Source organism: Siphateles boraxobius, unplaced genomic scaffold (assembly GCF_051911475.1).
Source record: "Siphateles boraxobius isolate OS27281-9 unplaced genomic scaffold, OSU_SipBor_1 8, whole genome shotgun sequence".
NCBI classification, from domain to species: Eukaryota; Metazoa; Chordata; class Actinopteri; order Cypriniformes; family Leuciscidae; genus Siphateles; species Siphateles boraxobius.
The window spans coordinates 11,960,014-11,984,340 of NW_027509208.1; the positions used below are offsets into that span (position 1 = coordinate 11,960,014).

Consider the following 24,327-nt stretch of genomic DNA (forward strand, 5'->3'; position numbering starts at 1 on the left):
TATGCAGCCATATTTTTCCAACGCCTCCTAGCAGCTATTTCAGGCATCCACGAACAAGTCATATCTACTTGAATAGGGGAGCCCTGAAATCACAAAAACTGCTTGCCGAGCTCACAATTAACATATTTCAAATCTTCAACAAAATCTGACATGAACTGTCCCATAAATACGGTTTCTTATGCTCCAATAGCGTTAAAAAGGCGTATTTTTCAGACTAGATCAGCCAATGCGCCTGTGCAGTCCTAAGTGCAATGACTTTCCCAATCAGTGATTGGCTCTTTTATTTAAAAGGACGTATTTAAGTATTCCGCCATATCGTGCGTTGCCGTTTCTCCCATTCATAAGTAATAGGAGTGAACCATCTTTCTATATCTATAGTCTGAGTAAATGGCTCTCTTTATAAATGGGCAATTGAATCATCGGTTCACCCGATTGACTTGTTCAAAACGCAGATTCATTCAGAAACGAAACAAAACACCGCTGTGTGCTGCTTGGAGACACAGCAGTTCTGGTCTGACTTTAAAGGTGATATTTTTGATTGTAAAATTGTGCAAAAACAGACGACATATCTAAAATAACACAATATTAACTTCTTATTTATTGAACTGTTGTATAAAATCAATATCACATTTGCAATCGTGTGATATTGTGCTTGTTACTCGTGTGATATTGCTAAACTATATACAGTAACATGATGTAAATATGAGACAAAGACCTGATATCTGATCTGATCAGGACCTGATATGTTTGCCCTGGTATCTTGAATTTTAGGGTCATTCATAACTGCAATCTATAGTAAGTTGTTGTCCTGCATCATGTTCATCAACAATCAACTGTATGAAATGTAAGACCTTCGTAGTTCTTGGGCAGGGCGGGTGCGTTAAATAATTTTGATTTTAAATAATTTTAGTTATTATACCCCTGTATTTTTATCTAAAGTGGCTGGTCAGAGCAAACAAATTTCATGTAGAATCTTTACACAAAAAATTATGTATCCCCTCAATGTTCCTGAAAACTTGAGATGTACCGAGAATGGCATTTGGAATCAGATTGTGAATCAAGATTAAATGGAATCATGAGGTGCGTAAAGATTCTCACCCCTATAGGAAATATATGAAGCTTTCATATTGACAGTTTCCATTAACATGTTGATGGGTGTGGTTGGTGGTTGAAATGGTGATGATAGTGAAAGAGCAAAAGTGGCACTTCATTGACAGGCTGGGATTGCCGTCTCTGTCAAACGCTCTCACAGGGCGGGAGCGGGGATGACTGTAACACCGTAACCATGACGATCAGTCCATAAGCAACCACTCCGACATTTAAAACCAGCCATGGCTTAGATGCACACACTGGGAAGTGAAGACCCAAACACAAACCAATTTTAATCTAGTTTAGTGACAAAACATTTACGTACTGTACAATCCAAACAAAGAAAGTTTATTAATTCGGATCAAATAATGCACACAAGAGACATGACACAGTTTAAGCAGAAACAAACTAACAGTACATTTGATGGTGGGGAATCACGCTTACTACTATTGGTACCTACAGCCATAAATAAATAGCCATAAAAAATACACACACAGTCACACAGACACACACACACACACACACACACACAAGCACACACACACACACACACACACACACACACACACACACACACACACACACACACACACACACACACACACAGTCACACACACACACACACACACACACAGTCACACACACACACACACACACACAGTCACACACACACACAAACACCAGGGTGACAGTAAAGTGATAAGATGGTTCAGTAGATGCAAGCAGTAAACACATCTATTTAATGAGTTCTCTAAAATCCAAACACAGCAGAGTGGTGTTTATATCAACAGTGCCAACACTTCAGCCATAAAACAATGCCATGTCATTCCCAGAAACCTCTGCACAAATTTTCCACACTGCATTCAATGAAGAGATATTAATGGGTCACATGTCTCTTCTGATTGGGTTGCAGAAATAAAATAAAATGCCTAAGGCAAATAAATAGTTTTTTAACTAACCATATTATCACGTATATAGGTAAGACAAAGATAAAAACCCTTAAATAACCCTTAAAAATGAAAAATTCTGTCATTATTTAAGGCCCCGATATACTCACGGCGAAGTTTTTTCGTTCTTCGTCTTGGGGTAAAACACAGTTCGAAATACGTGAGCCGCGATTTACTGTTATCGAACATCTGACAGCGCCCAAACTGCTAAGAGCAGTGTTTAGATGAAGTGTGTTCATGTGTTCATGTTTTCACTCATGGGTCAAGTCTGATCTCCACGGATTGAACAGGAGAAAATAAGCGGAAAAGATTTCCACGTGAAAGAAGGCAGAGCCTCCGTGTACACCTATTTATTACGTCATCGCCATGAAATAATTATTGACTTATTGGTGTGTTAGCTATTGATATTTTAATGCTGTCAATGCATCAATACAGGCTTACCAAAAAAAAAGTTATCGATGCACTATTATTGGTCTATGCATCATTTGCACATCTTTGGACATTGCATCTTAAAAGTGAAGACTTGTGTTCTCTTTCCACTGAACGGTACGGTACAGTTCGGTACGGTACGCAATTATTTGCGTTTCCACTGTCAAAAGTTGTGAATGATACCAAAAAGCCGAACCGTACTAAAGGGTGGAGCTAGACTCACTGCAGAACGCTGATTGGTTGACAGAGGATCGTCACTTGCGCGAGCTACAAGGGGAATGCAACATAAGAAGCGCCATTTTTTAATATACAGTTGGAATATAATACTACGGTTATTCTTTCACGAAATGTAGTTTTAAGAGTTTTTGAGGCGAGAATGTAGTTGTTTAAAGCTCAAATCTGCGGTTTATTTATAATGATTTATGATAATTTGATCCATTCCAGGCGATCACCGGGCGCTCGGCGCTCATGTTCCCCGCCTGGAACAGCCTTTCCTCGGCTAGTCGTTCTGACGTTTGCCGCTGACTCTGTAGTGGTAATTCTTCTTGTGTATATCTAACGGGTGATCTTTGGTCTCGTGAATCGATAATTCGTTCCCTGGCCAATCGTTTTGGCTGAGGGCTAAGTGAAGTTTCATATATTTATGCTATAACTTTTCCGTTGTAAAGTTAACGTTAGACTAGCGCTGAATTTGTATATTTGACTGAATTGTTTGCTTTATTTCTTATTGTAGGCTATAGCTTCTTGTAACGTTACCTTTTACTTATATAATGGCTATTATTGATAGAACTGAAATTTAACAAAAAGAGATAGGGTTGAGTTTTGTCATTTTTTATTACAAGATTATCACTGTAATGTTGTTTATTGCAACATTTGTACAAATGCACATATTGCCTGGAATATGTTTAATATTTTTTTAAATTTAAACGAAAAGATGCAGGGTTGTGTTTTATATTTCGTTTTGTTATAAATAGGCTAGCGTTAAACATGTATATAATCAGGTCTATACATTGCCTGAACCACATTTGTGTGCCTATAATGTTTAAAATTTATTTAAATGAAAACGAAAAGAGGCAGAGTGGTGTTTTATAACATATTTTGTTTTATTGTTGCCTAAAATGTACATGCAGAGCGAGCTGAGTGACGCTTTCAAGAACGCGCTGTTCCATTTGGAGAATTACCGGACTCGCGTCCTCGGGAGTCCCTCTGCTGAGAACTTTACATACTTGGTATTGAGAAATGCCTAATGTCGGCGCTTGTCTTCTTGTGACAAACATGACGAGAAGCAAGGACAAGATCTGCTGTATGCCATCCATTGGTGTTTACTTTGTCGCTTTCTTCTTCGCCCGAAAATGACGTTGATCGCTTCTTTCCAGCAAACACCACGCCTATCAAGTAGGGTACTGTTGGCGGTGGAAACGCTAGCTGGATCATGGTTTACTTACCCGACCCGACCCGAACCGTACTGTACCGTACCGTACTGCTCAGTGGAAACGAGCCAAAATTGCCACTCCAGGCTCTAACCCATCCGAATTGCAAAGTATGATGCCACAAAAAAAAATAAAAAATAAAAAATAAAAAAAATAAAGCAGAGCTCCATTTGACACTGTGTATAAATGCTGGACTTTTTGCTGAACCGTTTTCAAGCTGTTTTTTTTTCTCCAATTCTGTTATCAATTATTGTTGTTATTTCCATGTACTACGATGCCACACACAATAATAATAATAATAATAATAAATACATATATTATAAATATATTATAAATATATATATATATATATTGCTTCATTTGACTGTATATAGATTTTTTTTGTATATAGACTTTTTGCTGAAACGTTTTCAAGCTCATCAAAAATAAGTTGGTATGTCTTTTTTCAATATCAAGTATTTTTGTTATTTTTATACTACCATGCCACAATTTTTTTTCATGATAAAATTGAATAAAAAATAAATAAAATTGAATAAAAATTAATTAAATAAGGCTCCATTTGACTATGTGAAGATGCTGGACTTTTTACTGAAAAGTTTTCAAGCTTAACAAAAATAAGTTAGGATGCGTTTCTCATTATCAATTATTGTTGTTATGTCCATGTACTCGTGGCTATCTCTTATCTCTGTGCCGATAATCACCAAGTAAAGGTCATTTTTGTTTCTTCCAGGACACTTTATTACACCACACCCTGATTTCCCAGGGTTAGAGTCCCTTCTGTGGGCTTGCAGTCAACCTCAAGCCCCTGTGCCTGGATCTCACAAAAGCTCCCTTTGTTAGTGTGAATGTCCAGCAGTCTGCAGACAGGAAAATGTCTGAGCAATACTGCTTTCCACTGGCAAGGCCTCACACCGCCACTGGCAGGGCCCCATGGTGCAGCTGGCAGAAGGCCCTACGGTGAAGTTGCTGTGGCTGTTGATCTGGTCTTTCAGAGGAACGGCGAGGAGCCAACCGCTGGCACTGACGCCAAGTGGGTCAGCCATGATCCCAGCCAGAGGGAGGCAGAGAGCACGGGAGAATGGAAGGAGGATTAGAGGCAAAGGTGACTTCTAAAGATGTAAAAATTGTTCATTAAAACAGATTTACTGGTACTTACAAAGAAAATCTGGGTCTGTTTGTGCAGGTGATAGATTGATTCACCTCTATGAGCATATAGACTGGCATACAAAGGAAAGCTAATGCCTCCAAAACCGAATCGCAAAAACAGGTTTCCCGAACATTCCCCCCATCTGCAATCGGTCAAAGAGATAGTCCTGCTCCAATCTCACACCATTGGTTGAGCGATGATGTGTTGAGCTTGTGGTACTCAAAAATGGCAATGATTTGATATTGTCACAAAGTTTACTCTTTTCAGGTAGATCAACTAATGAATGTATTGTTAAATCAACAAAACAAAAATAGTAAAGGAATATTCCTAGTTTAGTACATTAATCAGCTCAATCAGCAGCATTTGAAAAAATTATTTAATTTGTTAACATCAGTTAATGCATTAACTAATGTGAAAGAACAATGAAAAATATGTTTTTACAGAATTTATCAATATTTGTGAATGTTAGTTAATAAAAATATGTTTATGTTAGTTCACACAGAGCATTAACTAATGTTAACAACAACAACAACTTTGGATCTTAAAAATGTATTAGTAAATGCGGAGCAAAAATGATGTAGAATGCTGTAGAAGTTTAAAAAAAACTAAGGTTATGGGGCCATTTTTCTAAAGGATTTAAAGTAGAAATGCCAGGCTTATAATTTCAGAAATGCTTTACAGTTTTTCACACTAAAATCATGTTAACTCATGTTTTGTGCCTATACTTTTGAAAATAGTGAGTATTTTAATGTTTACGGATTGTCAGTTCCCTTTTAAAATAAGAAATGTCTTCGCAACCAACTGAAATAAGTATGTTATTTAAATGTACTAAAATTACTAAAACTTCAAATAAAATGAAAACTGACAATATAAAAATAAAAGATATAGTAATTGATACTTTAATAGTACAGTATATAAATACTAAAATAGCATTAGACATTGTGTGATTCAGGTTAAAGGCCTCACGTGTCGTGTACCTGTTCGCTTCTGTATATAGCCAAGTATTATTATAGCCAAGCTCACGTGAGCCTATTCCAAAAGCGGCTGATTGTGTCCACAGGTCAAACACAGACAAACATCCTATTTCCTCTCCCTTGCTCACCTGTTACACCTGAATGACACACAAAAACTGCACAATCATGCAAATACATAAACAATAGGCATCAAAAGGAGCCGAATAATCCACTAATCATTTATAACTGCCATATTTAAGACATCAAAAATCAAGCAAAATAATGATTGATACACAAATAAAACTACCAGCGCAATTTGTCAGCACAAACATCATAAACATTCACAAGCACCAAATTTACAGTTGTAATCCATTATGTTCTCCTCGCACTCAGAATTAACTGTAATATAACTATGGTATGCGCGCGCGCGCGCACACACACACACACACACACACACACACACACACACACACACACACACACACACACACACACACACACACACACACACACACACACAAAAGAATGTTAAATGCAAGTGAATATCTTAACTATTTGACATTTCAAAGTAGTAAAAACTTGGGGATCCAAGACAACTGAGCTTGATTAAAATGTTGTTTATCCATGTTTTTCCAAAACCAAAAAAACTCCAAATTAAAAAAAATTACGTCATTCTCCTGCTAAAGAGCTCTAAAATACTTATTTTATTCTTTACATGCTAGGAAATACACATGCAGGGAGCAGAATGACAAAAATAAGACAGAGAACCACTACACTGAATCTGAACATTTACATTTACTCATACGGCTTATACTTTCGGACCTTAAAGGGATAGTTCACCCAAAAATGAGAATTCTGTCATCATTTCCTCACCTTCAAGTTGTTCCAAACCTGTATGAATTTTTTTCTTCTTCTGCTGAACACAAAAGAAGACTTTTTGAAGAATGTCGGCAACCCCATTGACTTCCGTAGTAATTTTATTTATTTTTTTGATATTTAGAGGAAAGTATTCAGAGGAAAGAAATTCATTGAGGTTTGGAACAATTTGAGGGCGAGTAAATGATGACCGAATTTTCATTTTTGGGTGAACTATCTCTTAACAACTTCCAGTTGGAAGAGGACTTACTGGATGACACAAATGTTACTCCACATTTTTGAGCAAATGTAATTTAATCGTCTAAAATATCAACCCACAGGATGCTCTATGTTTGGCCATTAATTGGTGCAGTCGAAACGGTACTTTTCTGAATACAGCAGAACCCTACACTTTAACCAGGTACAGTGTTGTATTCACACAATTTTATCATATCTTAAAAATCGGAAAGGCTAATGAACAACATTTCCTGAAGACATGCATATTAAGGGGCAGAGAATGTGTTTTTTTATTTTAAATGTTTTACTTATTTATTTTCTATATCTACTACAGTCTTATTTTATCTCTTAATTCAATTGTTAAGTGAAAAAAATCTTTTGTGCTTTTATTACCAAATATTTAGGAATATTTGCCAAATCTCAAAATTTCTCATCAGTTTCCCAATAAAAATGAAGGCAACCGTAAAAAGCCTTTGTTTTCCCACACAGAACCGTTCAGAGAACCATTATCATACTGTACACCCAACCCAGGCTACACTTACATGATGTGTAAATATCCTGCAGGTCTTTAGTGGCCAAAATTTAAATTTAGCATACAGCTGACAGGCTTTCCACAGACATGAAGGGCTGTCGTCAGCAAAGTCATGCCATCCTCAGAGCTAAAATACAGTGTTGTGGCATCAAAAACGACACGCTGCATTTTTATGGAGGGCAGGCGATTTCTGCCGAGTCAAACGGCCTCTCCAATTCCTCACTTTTCCCTAGTGCACAATCACCCTTTTTCCTCTTAGTGAGAGAAAAACACAGGAATAAGTGTGACGTGAGGTGGGTTGAAGCCTAGACACTGAGATCACGGGAAACTGTGTGTGTGGGATCTCCAGGGAAGTTTTTTTTTTCTCAGTTTCGAATCCCAAATCAGCACTGAAGCCTGCAGCCACAATCCATCCACATGAAAATACAGAAGCAGTGCCTAGTGTAATACATCACTTACAAATGCAAGCATGGCATCTTCATGCAAATTATACTGCAAGTCTTAAAAGAAAAAAGAAAAAAAAGTCTACACGAACCAGCTGTAAATTTGAATATTAATAAGAAAACCATTCCCACTGCAGCAGCACTGGGATGTAAATGGACCTTTATAATGTTTCATTGTAAAGCATGTTGCCAAATTAAGTTTAACCACAATGTTTTCAGTTCTTTCATGAAGTTTGTAATGTAGGCAAGTTTGGTCTTTTTGACTGGTACTCCAAAAAAAATACATTTCTGCTGTATGTTCGATTTAACTTATTAAAATGGACGAATGCAATAATTATTATACAGTTTATAAGTTAATTTTGTGCAATCAATTAAAATTTGTACAATGGATGCAAATGGATACTTTGGACAATTTTCTATTGGCTATAACCAAATATTTTTATTTTTAAATGTAACATCATCCATACATGTACTGAAGTTTACAATAAATATTTTTTAATATAGGTATATAATTTTTTTTTATGCCAGAGGAATGTTTGATACTGATTAAGTTTGAGGTCAGTGCGATTTTTCTTCAAGTAATTCATATTTTTATACAGCAAGAATGCATTAAATTGGTCAAATGTGACAGTAAAGACTTTAACATTGTTACAAAAGATTTATATTTTAAATAAATGCTGTTCTTTTCAACTTTCTATTAAATGTTCATTAAAAGTATCCTTAAAAAGATCAGGGTTTCCACAAAAATATTAAGCAACTGTTTGCAACACATTATATTAGTGCTGTCAATCGATTAAAAAATATAACTAGATTAATCACACATTAAAAGAAAACTCTTTTGCTCTTCACTTCAGTTACAGAATGGTTGCCCTTCTCGTTTAAAGCCGAACTGTGTATATCTAACCGAATAAAACATCCTCCTTTCAAATCAACGCTATGCTCCATCTATCTCCAGTTGTTCAGCCATTTGAAGTTTCATCTCTGAGGCTTGCAGCGTAGTAAGCTATTAAGTGACTCAGAACCTGAGCAATATTGGAGTGCAGTCAACATGAAAATCACAACACTATCATAAGCATACAGCCCGTCATATCATAATAACAAAATAAAGGTAGCACAAAATGACTAAGAAGCCATTCACACAGGACACGTGAACTCCTCCTAACATACCATGGATGTGATGCAATGGCCAAAAACAACAATACATCGACTATTTAATGATTATATAAAGTAATGTCTTTGAATATCTTCATTTGGGGACTGTCAAACCGTTTTAAAAATAATATTTCACCATTTTCCACCTTACCTTCTTTAGGTTGGAGAAGTTGCAGAAGGGCTCTTGTAGATTGTCATTGAGCGTTTTAATTCCAAACAAAGTAACTCCAATCCAATGGCAATGGCAATCCAACCCTGCAAAGGCAAAAAGGAAGTGTTAAGCACTCTTCCCTTAAGGTGAGCATACATCGGGTATATCCACTTTACCTTATTCTGGCATTTAGAAATGAAGAACAAAAGAAACTGTTTTACTTTAACCACAGCACACACTATATATTACCCGTGCACCGAAGACTTGTAAAAAAAAAAACAGAGTTATGGATCATGTAAGACTAAACCACCAGTGTTGTATTGAGATTATATTTCCAGCATCTCATAGTCAGTCTCTAATTATTTCCCTTTCAAAACAGCTGTTTTATAGCTGCATTGTCTATTGCACTCTGATTTGGGGTGTTTGTGCATGTTAGCTTTAAGAATATTTAGATGCGTCCTATCACAATTTGCTGACTATTATTTTGCAGCGAAATGTCAACAAACCAGGTCACGGTTATATGTGCGGTGTGCTGCTGTGTAAGTGAAAAGACCTTGTGTCTAGTTCTAAGAAAAGTCCTGTGTCCACCCGCTAGCTTCTCCAAACGTCCCAGAGGTTCTGATTAGAGATGAAATCACAACTAAAACATCTGGGTCATTCTGAGTCTTCACACATACACACACACACACACAAATCATGGGGCTCCCGTTGCACTGAGAAATTACCGTCCCTCCATGCAAACATCTTGCTGTTACTCCTTTTGCCTCTAAACATAAATTGAGTCCAACCCAAAAGGGAATTCTTAGCACTGAAGAACAAGAACTGACAACTGACTGGTAACAGCCAGTTCACTCCCAAGTACATTTATTCTTTTTTCAGTTTTTATCCTGAACACTACAACAAAATCCATTTGTCCTAGGGAGATGGTAACAAGGACAGACAAAAGCGGAGAGTAAAGTGACACCCCCACCCCCACCACCACGGTCCCCAACAGTCTAGTGGGACATCACACAGCAATTATAGTACTGTTAGTGGCAGTGGATTAAAGTGTCTGGTGACTAAATATACCAGCAAACTGCCCTGGTCAAAACACAGCTTGCCCGTTTCAAATTAAGGGGTGACCTATAACAGTTTATCATTTAAAATAATGAAGACAAATAGCTTAGTCTTAGGTAGAGGTTTTTGGTTAGTGTGTTAAGGGCTCTCAATAGTCAGTTAATTAGCGATGGCTGCAAAGACAAACATCACAGATATTACTGAATCCAGGAGTAATTAAAAAAAATAAAAATAAAAAGTTTTTGATAAGTAAACCTGGAAATTTACCAGGTTTACACAATCAGCACTTTTGAAGATGAAATAATCACTAAATTTGCCAGATTACCAAATTAGTTGCATCAGAGTTTTGTTTGAAGCACTTACTAACAAGTTAACTTAGAGCTGCACGATTTGGGGCAAAAATCTAATTGTGATTTTTCTGATAAAAAATTATTGCGATTTAAAACTAGATTTAATTTTTTTAAAAGCTCCATTTTTGCTGTTCTTGTTTCTAGGGCTGCACAATTTGGACACCAACTTTGTGATTATGTCTCAATAACGGAGACGATCACGGCTATATAATAATAATAATATATTTTTTAAATTAAACAGTTTATTATTGTAATATTTCACAACAAAATAACAAATATAATAACAATACTTTACAGTACTACTGTAAAATAAAATATTTATGGGTATCTAAATTTCAAACATTAAACCATCTAACTTTTATTTTGGTGGAAAACAGCAGGGAGCCATTAAAGGTGTCCTTTTATGCTTTTTCACTTTTTAAAATGTTGCTAGTCTGTAATGTTGCTGTTTGAGCATAAAAAAGATCTGCAAGGTTACAAAGCTCAAAGTCATCTCCAAAGGGAGATATTTTATTTAACAGAATCCACTTTCCAGGAACTACAACAAAAGACTTGTTTGGACTACAACATGATTTTTCTGGATCTTATGAAGTCACAATGGTAAAAATTTAAATAATCCTGCCCACAGAACAAGCAAAAAGGGGGACGAGGCCTGGTTGAGCTGCATTAGAGAAGACACTGTGTTGTGGCTATGTCAAAGACAAACTGCTTTTTCCACAACATTTCCAAAACTCATTTGTTTCACCTTACAAAGGCTGTCAATCTTAAGAGTTGTTAGAACTTATTTAAAACACTGTTTCTGAACATTATAACCCCACCGTTTATCTGTGCGGTGCATATTTCATGGAGAACAGCTTGTTTTCTGTTGCTTTTGTAAGCTCTTGCTTTTGTAAGACAGCTCACTGCTCCTTAGGAAAATTAAACATATTTGTTTTACCGATTATGGATTGTATTACCTTATTTTTCAGACAAATATCATGATTAAATGGTGGATAACATCGTATCTATAATTTTAAGAAAATTACAAAAAACATACCACTTACAAATGTCCTGTGAAATCAGTGCATGAAATCCATTCTGGACGATCCTCTTGTTCATTAACATTGTCAGGGTCTGAATCGGGCTTGCATTGGTTTGAAATTGACACCATCCTCAATATTTACACCCGAGAAGAACCTGCAGTTATGGAGGGGCAGGACATTTATTCCTTCCAGGAATAATTCCAGCATTCCAGGCCCTTCAGGAATTTATTGGATAGCAGTAAGTTGGGTGTTGCTAACTATGGAGGCAGATCTAAATGCAAGTTTGCAGTCAGTTCAGTTGTGGTGGATTTTTAGTCCCACCCTCCGCCAAAACACGTCAACATCATTTTGAGGTGGAGGGGAGGTTAACTTTTTTAATGAAAGATTTCGAGTTTATCAAAAACAGGCGCCGACCAATGGCAACTGACGCAGACAGGGGTAACACACTGATCCAACAATCATCGCCGTTGCCGTTGGCCGGCATCGATGCAGTGTGAATTAGCCTTTAAAATTTCTCTTTTGTTGACAATAGTAGTAATTTTTAAGTGCTTCTCATAAGAATTATGGAAAGAAGGTTGGAACATGTTGTGTTCCAAATGCATGTTATAAGCGACCCAAACTCAAAGCAGATGCAGAGATGAGTTTGCTTGGAGCAACATGTACTGCAAACAGAGACACTCAAAACACCAGATAATAACTGCGCTATTATTTACGTTTTTTCCATGCCCATCAATTATTGTGGTACAATCTATTTTAGAAGCCACCAATGTAAAAAATAACTGTTTGTTTGAACTTTAAAGCAGACATTTCTTGACCAAAAAAAATAAAAAAATCAATGTAGACCAGGCCTTTTGCCATTTAGTCATAATTAGTGACTATCTAGCAACCACTCGCAATGCCTCAGAATCCACCTAGCAACACTGTAACAACAAGATGTATGGCCTAGGAAACCTCTGTGAACACATTAGCAATAGCGTAGCAACTACTGTGAAAGCGGTCAATAAAAATAGTTTAAAACTATTCATTACAGCCTTAAGAAACAATGAGACATACATTTCTGTAAAGCTGCTTTAAAAGCTCCATTTCGAAAAGCTCCATACAAATAAACTTGATTTGATTGAAAATGTAAACATCTAGTCAACTTATATCTTTTTACGTTAATTTTGAATTAAAGACTTTGCTAATAGTAACAACACAGTAATTCTATGGACCCAGGTGGTTTAACTCCTGTTAACACTCACACAGCAATTAAGCTTCACATCAACAGTGAAGTAACTCGCAATTCATTTTCACCTCTTGACTTCCTAACATCAATATGTGTGAAAGCTAAATGCTTGCAACATTCCCATAATCAAAAATTTATTTTTGTCTTCAAATGACAAAAAGCCAAACCCTAGCTGGGAAACCAACAGTGACCCAAATGGATAAAAACATGACTCATATTCCTCTGCAATATGCCATCTTATCCTTGCCAACTGGTTTACAACATTCAACTCCATGCATCTGACAGTTCAAACAACTGCTTATAGGGAACCAAAAAAGCAGTCATACATGAAATTTAGAATAGCAAAGATAGAACTGCTTAATTGAGCCATTGACATGATGATAATTCGAATGTAACCATGAAATAAAATTAAAAGGAAGAAATCATTGTGAAGACTGTTTTTAAATCTTCTTAATTGTTTTTTAAAGCTTAAGTTTGTAATTAATGTGCTAAGTGGCAACAAAGTGCACTGGCCAGTTAAATAGACATTCCCGCCTTAAACTCACACCAATGGTGGAGAACATTCTAAGACTGAACTGAACGCACTTACAGACTTTTCAACGACTGGAGCAGGTTTTAAACACTGACTGTGAAGACCGACTTTGGGCATGATCAGACGTAAGTATCAAATTACATATATAATAGCCCTTACAGTCGTTAAGTGTGTCCCCGGCTAAGTGTCCCAGCCAAACACTTTTTTTCTTTTCAAGAATCCGTTTCACTCAGATGTCTGTCACAATACGAAAGAAAGGATTTATCGCTACTTCAATTACATCGCAACTTTTAAACAAAACTTGCTTGATTGTCAACATTTAAATTGGCATGAAACAGAAGTTAGCCTTTTTCCCTCCTGTGACATATGAAAACAGCTTCTAGAACAAGAAAAAAAAATGTAGGGCTGGACATCAGGAATTGATTGGATCATTGTCGTTTGCTATTGTTGTGATCTCATGTGAGTGGCAGGTTGTCCTGCCCTCACGCCGATAAATATGGAAGTAATTTTGGTTACAGATTACGAGGGGACATTAATTAAAAAAATATATATTATTTGCATGGATAAATCAGTAGAGCGTTGGCGCTTGCAACGCCAAGGTCATGGGTTCGATTCCCAGGGAAAGCAAGAATTGATAAGATTGTGAATGTGTACCTTGAAATGCAATTTAAGTCGCTTTGGATAAAAGTGTCTGCCAAATGCATATATGTAAATGTAATGTAAATGTAAAAACTAAGACTTGTGATTTCATGGTGCCTTTAAGCTTAACATGCTTCTGATCTTACACACAACACAGTCTTCTGAAGCAGAGTCCGATGTGAAACGCAGAGCGAGCAGATGGAGGCATGCATACATGCGGGTTTGGTGGAGTGGGTGGATGTTGAGAGCTCTGGGCATCCAAAAGGACTCGTCACTCCAACCCACTCTCCCACAATGCAGTCACATGTCCCTCTGGAGACAAGGCTGGCGCCCAGCATCGGGTCCTAGCGTCCCCCTGCGACAGCCAAACTGAAGCGATATAGGCTCCAGTTTTATCCCTTAAAGCACAGAGAGAGAAATGTAGGATAATTGTGGAAAAACTAAAATGCCAGGGAATTCCAGCCTGCCCTGGACCGACCAATAAAATATCAGTGCGAGTGGAAATTTTACTTTTCTGAACAGATCGGAAATTAAACTCATCATCTGCCAGGGAATAGGAAGCATACGGAAAACAAGCCTCCTGCGTTACTGTCACATCAAAACACAAAAGCTATCATTCCAATCGCTCTCTGACTGACACAAGTTGATAGGACATGGGCCCTAGATCATGGGCCCATTTGAGGATCTGTAAATGGAAAGTTAATTTTTCTTTGAGGGTTTTGGCATCTGTGTGGGCTGAAGCAAATGTAATTTGGTTGGCAGTGAAGGAAAGACAATCTCAAAGAGTCTTATGAAATGGCGGGCATGCTAGAAAACAAGAGCTCAGATGGCCTCTTGACCCAAAATCATTCTCAAAAAGAAAAGCAAACATCTGAGAGCTGCCGGTTAATGACCTCACAAGCATATGGTTTTTAAAATGTCCGTAAATACAACACAATTGACAATGTTAACAAGTGGCCAAAGTACACAAACAAATCCGACTATAAATAAACTGAAGGCACAAAGAGAAAAAAGCTTCAAGGTAAGTTTAGGAACAAAGACATTATGAAGATAGAGACAGAAAAGAGAGGGAAAAAATGTAAGATATAATGTTATTATTGCCAGTAATACACAAGACTTTGCCTTGGCACTTCAGCCTCCATATTTATGCAGCTCTAACTTTAAAGGCTTTTTACACAAATTAAGGAAGTAAGAAGCACCACACTGGTTCATTTAAATGGTCTTTACAATTTATATGGCTCATTTTCTCTAAACTCTACACAAAAAGCCACAAAAAACACACAACAAGATGCAAAACATCACACATCTCTTGCAAAAGCAAACACTTAATTCAAAACTATTTTAACTCTTCTAAAAATTGTGGTCACTCTACACAAAAACCATTTAATGATTAGCCATTTTCACACCAAGCTACGTACAGATGTGAAACATGTAAAACACAACTATCTTGTGTCATTTGCTTGTTCGGTGTGGAGTGGAGTGTACAGGATTATATCACATGAACATGTATGTGCACAAATACACTGTATACAGTATGCATGCACAATTGATGATTTTTACAGTTATTGAATGGAGCTGAATAATGACACTATTGGCTTGTCAGAGCTGCTTTACTGCAGATTTTGCAGCTTTGAAACAATCTGTATTGTATAGAGCTATAGAAATAAAGGTGACAACGTATATTTAGTCAGCATACTTACAAAATAAACAGAAATGCAAGGGTGAAAATTTTCAACATTGAGTTTTGATTTTTACATGATCAAATTAGGTATATTTACACTATAAACAAAAATTCAAGAGGGTAAAAAAAATTATTTCTGAAAAAATTGAGTGTTGAAAACAGGATGAGTGAATGGTTTCACTGAGTGGGACTCACAAGGTTCGTGTCTTGTTTTTTTGTTTTGTTTATAGGGTAAACTATCCCTTTAATTTATTGTTATGAGTTGAACAACTCAATCTTGGTGCGTATTGGGTCTTTTTTTTGTAAGCCAATCACCTCAACTTTTTTAACTTCAATTAGTTTGTATAAAATGTGTATTGGACAATACTTTACAACATGTATTCATCTTAGTGTAATGTAAATTTCTACACATATTAATACATTTAACATTATAAGTTGTATAGGTTAATATGAATGTATTAAGAACAAACATGAATAAAAAATATTACAATTATAAAAGTATATCAATATATAAAAAAAGAACAATTCAAATTAACATATTTTAAAAAAATGCAGTAATACATTTTTATTAGTTTATGATACCTAATGATAAACTAATGTTAATGTTAATCAAATCTTACTGTAAAACTACATTTTCTGCTACATTCCCTATAGGGCCTACTTATTTTATTACTGAACACACAACACAGTGCTGTCCAGTTATAAACAGTTCCATAAACATACTTTAACCAAATGCCTGAATCGTGTGTTTGAATAGAGCTGACAAGATCAGAACGGTATTGTGTCATGGCTGTGTATTCTGTAAGGCCTTCCAAGTACAATACGGTATCTTTGCGGATCAAATAATCAAGATCTGTTGTTGTTCTCTTGTTGAGTGGTCAAAAGATTATATTTTTAAAGAACTTGTGTTTCAGGTTTGGAAAAGAGAAATCAAGCATCTCACTAGATAAACTACCATTAAAATTTTTGGGGTGGGTAAGATTTTTTTTTATATGTTTTTGAAGTCTCTCATACTCATCAAGGGTGCATTTACTTGATCAGAAATACAGTACTCTGAAACATTATTACAATTTAAAAAAAATTTTTTTAAATTATTTTAATGTATTTTAAACTGTAATTTATTCCTGTGATTTCAAGAAACATTTTTTATTATCATCAATGTTAATATTGCGTAATATTTTAGTGGAAACCATGATAAAACAAAATCTGGATTCTTTGATGAATACAAAGTTCAAAAGAACAGCATTTATTTGAAATATACATATTTTGTAACATTATAAATGTCTTTACTGACACTTTTGATCAATTTCGTGAATCTTTGCCGAATAAAGGCATTAAATTCTTACAAAAATAAATAAAATACACACCCTGAACTTTATAACTTTATTACCAGACAAATGTTGCATCTTATATAAAGTAATCCTGACTTCTAATTTTATGCAGTAAACACATTATATGCCAAGTGTGTTTTAGACAACCGTTTGTAGATTATTCCTTACGTGTGAACATTTAACCAATGAGATACTCCTTAGACATCAGAAAGCATGACCCTGACCTCAAGACCAACTGACCAGAACAACAAGGCTCTAAGAGTCCTGCCAGGGCACACTGACCACTCCGTATGGATGGCTTTGGTTTACTTCTGCTACTACAATGGTTGCTTTTATGCCCAGGCTCCATATCCCAAACCACAGAGTTCATCACCCATAACAATTTTCCCAGTATTATAAAGACTTACTCACAAAAGCAAAACATTAACTATGATTTGGGGGGCATTTGACAATAATGCACAAGAAAACTTTGATTGCCATTGTGCACAGGACTACCTAATGATATTTCAATGTCTTGTTTCTTTGATAAATTCTTCTTAACGAGTAACAGAAATGATTCTGATCAAAACTTCCACTTGTGAAGTGCTCTCAATGTAATTTTCTTCTTTAATAAACATATTTCTGACTTTCATTTAGGCCAAATTATATACTAATATATATATTTTTTTAATAATTAGGTGAATGATTGCTGAATGATTTCTATCGGTTTAGTTCTCTCAAACTTTGGAAGACCATTTTAAGGAATTCTGTGAGGAATTCACCTCAAATACAACATTTTAAGTAGTACCTGACTTATACTAATTATATCTCTTAATCTCTATCCTTATGTTATGATTATCAATAAATAATTTAGCAAGTCTGTTGTTTTGTTCTAATTTAATTTAAATGAAATTAACTAGACTGCAACTTTTAGCTATAATGAACCAACTGGCTAATTGGCCTTTCTTTTAATGAAGTATGAAAATCAAGGTTTTAATGTTGTTTGTATATGTCTATGTCAAAATCATGGTTTGAAATCGCTGGTGTTTCTGACGTCACAAACTACCCTAACCAATCACGCCAACCTCACGTCAACAGTCAGCTGGTGAGTGAGTGGAGGCAGGGCTAAAAAAACAACAACTTTAAATATGTAATTTTGGTGATCAAAGTTTTAATGGATAAAATTATTGACTACAGGGGGGAGTTTAAGCCTGGGACAGACCAAGCTGACTTCAAAGAAAAACTGACGGTGTAGTTCGCCTGTGTCTGGACCAATAAGCTGCGCTTGAACACACAGCACAGACTCCAGCATGTGCGTTCTGCTTGTAAGGAATTAACTGTCTTCAGCTGGTATCAATAGTCTATATTCGTCATTCAAATGGAGAAACCAAAACAAGGATAGGCCTATATGAGGTATACACAGAAATACGAAAAGTAAACACTTGAATACAAGTTATGTTGATAACTTTCTTCATTTTAATCGATTCATGCAGTTATGAAAATATTCACGTTTTGGAAATGCTCGGGAAGGATCTGCCTTCTGTCTGTGCTGTCTTGAATTACTCTCATCATCACTTTCTCTTTAATTCTCGTGCACTGACTCGTTCGCTAAACTGAACATCCAATCAGAGTTCCTATTCACACCGACGACCTTAACACAACATTATTGTTAACACAATCTGTGTTAACAATCGGTTAAAGGGATAGTTTACCCCCCCCCCCCCCATAAATAATTTGATCATCATTTAATTGCTCCAAACAGTTTAATTTTTTTTTATTCTGTGGAATATAAAAGGGAATATTTTGAAGATTGTTGGTAACCAAACAGTTTTGGTCACAATTGACTTCCATATACGGACAAAACGAACAACAGCTGCAGTTTCTCAAAATATCTTCTTTTGTGTTTCACAGAAAAAATAAATTCATACAGATTTGGAACGACACAAGGGTGTGTAAATGACAATATTTTACTTTAAGTCATTGTTATGAGTTGATCAACTCAATCTTGCTCCTTATTGGGTCTTTTTTTGTAAGCCAATCACCTGAAAGACCACTTTAAATCCATTAAAACCACAGTACTTTATCAGCGAATAGTGTCAAATAATACAAGAATCCAAGAGGGTACAGTGGCAAACCATTGAAAGGTCTTAATAATATATGCACTACCTGCACTACCTCCTGTGCCCTCCTGCCTTTCCTTCCTAAATTACAGTTTATTTACTAAACATAAAACACACACACACCTCATTTATTTCTTGTTAATAATCTTGACCTTACACTTTGACGGCATACCTTTAATACATAAAAACAAACCCAGAGACTGGTTTGGTTTTGTAAACTAGCAATTCAGCCAAAGCAACACACTTGCAGATGATAAAAGCAGGGTGCAAGATTATAATAGATATTCACATGCTGCCAATAGTAATATCGGCCAAACCTGTTAAGTCAGATGGGCATGACTTTGCTGCGGTGTCATTGCAGGTGACTTAATCCTGAATGCCCTCATTGACACCAACTTCATGACGAGTTCAATTACTGACTAAACTTGTTCGAAAAATGTCAAGGTTCTTACAATGGGGATATACAGTACAAACAAATCAAATAAACCACAAAGTCACTGAAAAAGACACAGGAAGCATGTTTTTTGATTTTCTCAATAGCATAACAGTTTGAAGGACATTGATATTAATTTCTCATGACAGTAAAACATTGAAGTATGTTTAGTTACTAAAGTGCAATTAGGGGAATAACGTGCCACCACCATGAAAATAACACCAAAGAAAAACACATTCTCCACCTCAGTCTAAAAGTGAATGACTGGTGTCGAACAACATTGTGAAGGTGAAAAACAACTTGTTTTCTGGGATTCTTTTTATTGGGATCATGTGGTCGTTGTATTTATTTACAGAGTGTTATTCATAACTCACGTGTACACAAGCTTTTTAGATAAGAAATGCTGCGTGATAAACTAACACGCCATATCCAGAGCTAACCTAAAAACAAAGGCGCAATTAACAGTGCCAGGTGGGATATAGGCTATATCTTATATTAAAATCCAGATGCAATATGAAATTTTTAACATTGCATTTCTGTCCATGCTCATAAGCACTGACACACAGTGGCACATTTGATTTATTAAAATTAAAAGTTAAAAAAGGAAATATTAGAACATCAAACCTCTTGACCTCAAAGTGAAAATGTTATCAGTGGTCAATAGATCATATTTTGTCTTTAAATGCTGAGCCATGGATTTATCCATTGATCTACACAATCCCAGGCCCAACAGTGGAAAATATGGGAAAGAAGTTGTAAAAAAAAAAAAATTTACTCAGTGATGAGATAAGAATTATTTTAGGAATAACCCCCTCATCTTATAGGCTAAACAGGGGTTATGCTTAATGCAATATCTAATTTTAATTGTAAGGAGCAAATATTCAGCTTCTGACCCTGTTTAATACATCACTATTTATTTATTTATATAACACAACAGCAATTTTTGTTTTACATTACAATTGCATAAATACATTTTGTGTATTAGCCTACCTAATTAATATTCAAGAACTACTGTAAGACTTAATTTCCCGACGTCACCATCAACGTGTATGACGGACATTACAACAGGAAGTCGAAAACGCTAAGCCTAATTTAATTTTAAAAAACATTAATCATTTCATTAGTGCGAGTTGTGAGCGGAAATAAGTGAAATAGACAAAACCTCCACATCGGCCAACCAAGACAAAATTTTAGACATTTAGACATGCGCCGTTATGACACACAGCACAGCAAGGCGCTTTTATTTTACAACAATTATACCAACAATTATATACGCTTAGGCTATAGACATGTCATAGGCTAATGTTACACCAAATATAAAATGAAACGGGGATAATCAGTTCCAGTAGGCTACCGTCCATAAGAGATACCTTCAACGACAAATAACCCTTCACATAGAAACCGAATCACCTCTTGCATGCTGTCAATGGATATCTAGATTTCACCTTTTTATTCTCGTAAAACTCAAAGCCCTAACAGAAACATGCACTCAAAATGTGGACTACGACCAGTTTAAATCAATGCAATTAATTACCGGTACTATCTTCTTTTTTTGTCGCTTCACTCCCCGGACGCATGATAGTTAAACAGTCGAACGACATGCAAAGCTGCAATAAATACCGACATCTCCGAGATGTTAACTAATCCTGTGTGTGGCTGGTTACTCCACGCTGTGCTTACTAAAAGGATATATTCAGTCGAGCTCGCTACAGGTTGCTCTGCTAGAGCCGCGATAAAATGGTCAGGTTAAATTGGATTTAATTCCCATCCTCAGAGTCACAAATCCCAGCGAAAGCGTCCGGCTGCATGGCACTATAATAAACAGCAGATTCACGATGAATTAAATACTCACTTAACTGTTCAGAGCGATTTATTTTATCAATATGTTAATTGAAATACAGATTAAAATATGACCTGGAGAAGCGGGAGTTTAGAGTCTGACAAATGCGCGTCATCATTCAGTATAAACAGGGGTTATGCGTGCATAACTGATAAATATAGTAGCAAAGTTTAAAAATGAGAAACCACAGAGATATAGCGTCTGCAGGGTCTAAATCTTGCGATGCATAAGAGGTGTCCGGGCTTTAAATTGGTTGCGAACATTTGGCAGCGCAACATCGTACACTCCCCTTGTCTCACTAGGGTAGAACAAATGTGGGTCACCGGGCCTTCGGATTCTTCCCAGGCAAGCATTAAAAAACACACCACCGTATTTTCACCGCAAGTACGCTTGAAACAAATCCAACGCGAATAAGACACTAGAGCTCCACTGCTCCTTCTCAAAATAATGCTATCTTTCAAACCCGCTTGTGCCCTTACCTCGGTTATTTGCCGTCCAGGAGGGGGATTTTCTTGCGCCTTGTTTTGGTTGAGACGGCAGTGTAGGATTGAACTAGAGTTAGAAAAACAGCAGGGCCTACCCTAGGCTTCCCACGCGCATGCGCAGTACGACCAGAGCTGAATCCCACACAATCTGGCAACACACAGCAAGACCTGACTTTTAGTTTGTATGCGATTTTTTTAAATTTCTTGTCATTGTATAGATTAGAATACAATTATAAACAAGAAACAGAAAGGTAATTCAGGAAGGAAATTAAATATAGAAATATAGCATATCATGGAGAGTTCCCAAAACGAATCCCAGAGAAAGGAGAGACTCTGTATTGAAATTACAAAAAATACATAAATTAAAAAATACATCGCATACATTAAATTAATATATATATATATATATATATATATATATATATATATATATATATATATATATATATATATATATATATATTAAAAAATATGCACAATGGGATATGCAAAACGGCACACCGAAATTTCATAAACAATAAACAGAAAGTTTAATTAGCGCCAAGGGAATTAAATAATAAAATATGTAGCTTAGCAGATCATAGAGGGAGCCTAAAACGGCTTAGGCTATTTATAACAGATAAAGAAAGGATAAAACTGTCCACCATTATAGAAATAATAAAAATGAAACATTTTATAATGTAAATAAATAAATAATAGAAATAGGCACAACTGGGAAAACCAAACAATATAAACACTTTGATCAAAAAGATTTGATCATGCATTTTAGGTAATTCTGATGTTTAGATTTAGCCTATACATCAAAAAAAAATATAAAAAAATTATATATATATATATATATATATATATATATATATATATATATATATATATATATATATATATATAATTTTTTTTTTTGATGTATAGGCTAAATCTAAACATCAGAATTTTAACATTTGACAAAATCAATCATAAATAAAGTTGGGGGGGGGGGGGGGAATCCTGTAAAATTAAAATTAAAATTGGAGGAATTAACTATAAAAAGTAGCCTATACACGAAATGTATCACTAAAATGCTTGACATAGGCTATTTGCCTATCAATCATCTGAAATAATTTAGCTATTGCTTGGTCTTTCACAAAATGCGTACATCGATTTAGCCTTTCTGTTTGGAGTTATTAGCCTACATGTCACTGCTTCTGTAGCGGTTTTAAAGTTTCAGTTATTTCAAAAAGACAATACCTTGCTATATTTTAATGATTCTTGTTGGTGTGAATTTTATGTTATACAAACGTTCCTAATCTTTGGCCCACATGTCTCTCTCTCTCTCTCTCTCTCTCTCTCTCTCTCTCTCTCTCTCTCTCTCTCTTGGTCGTGTGCCAATTAGGTCAAATACGCACGTCAACCAATCTTGAATGTGGCACAGCGCGCGCGAAAATTTTAGTGCATGACGTAAATAGAATGACATTTGTCTTGTCCAATAGAAAGATGATGCGAGTGCGCGACATGCTGCCGAGCTGTTAACGGAAGCCAGGTACAATTATATATATTAATTAGGCCCTATATTATTGCTTGTTTTAAACGAGAACCAAGGCAATTTCTATGTTTTTTTAAAAGGTTATATAAAAAACCTTTACTTGATTTGCATTAAGTCAATAGTATAGCCTACTCATTTTCTTAGTGAAAACATGTAAATGATTCAGTGACATACAAATCAGTGGGGTCGAGAGAAGCAGGCACAGACAAGTGGACATTAGTGTCTGACTGTTCATGTTTAAATCTAACTCAACATGATGTAGACCATAGTACGGTTATATTATTTATGGTAAAAGAAAAAATGTATAGGCCTTTTCTTTCGTAGCCTATGATTTGCACATTTTGCAGAATGTTTTTTTTCCCTTCTTTCTGCTAATTATTATTTAAGTGAGTGACAGGGGGTCCGTGGAAAAGTCTAGAGAGGTAAATGAATAAATAAATAAATATTAAGATGATTGATATTAAAATAAATTTGATTAAAATAAATAAATAAATAAACCAATAAAAACGTGATTAATATTTTAAAAAGTGTTTAAAAGGTATTAGTTATTAATCTATTATACGTATTTAATTAGATTAAAATAAATAAAAATGATCTATATAAATTTAAAAAATGAGATTAAAATTAATTAAATAAATAAACAAACAAATAAATAATTCATTACTATGAGTAGAAAGATATGCATAATAGCCTATAATACAGTAGGGCTGATATTATTGTTCTAAACTAATTTTAGATCTATCTTTTTAT

At 35.5% G+C, this 24,327-nt stretch overlaps 1 protein-coding gene across 1 annotated transcript in view; it reads right to left on the bottom strand.

Moving 5' to 3' along the window:
• The window catches only part of clocka (clock circadian regulator a), a 63,020-nt gene extending 40,855 nt beyond the window's left edge, over positions 1–22,165 (bottom strand). Inside the window, exons 1-2 of the mRNA XM_077220666.1 lie at positions 22,053–22,165; positions 9,366–9,469 (exon numbers count right to left, since the gene is read on the bottom strand). The gene's annotated coding sequence lies outside the window, so the exon portion shown is untranslated. The remainder of the gene's footprint in view (positions 1–9,365; positions 9,470–22,052) is intronic.
• Between the last annotated feature and the right edge of the window lie 2,162 nt (positions 22,166–24,327).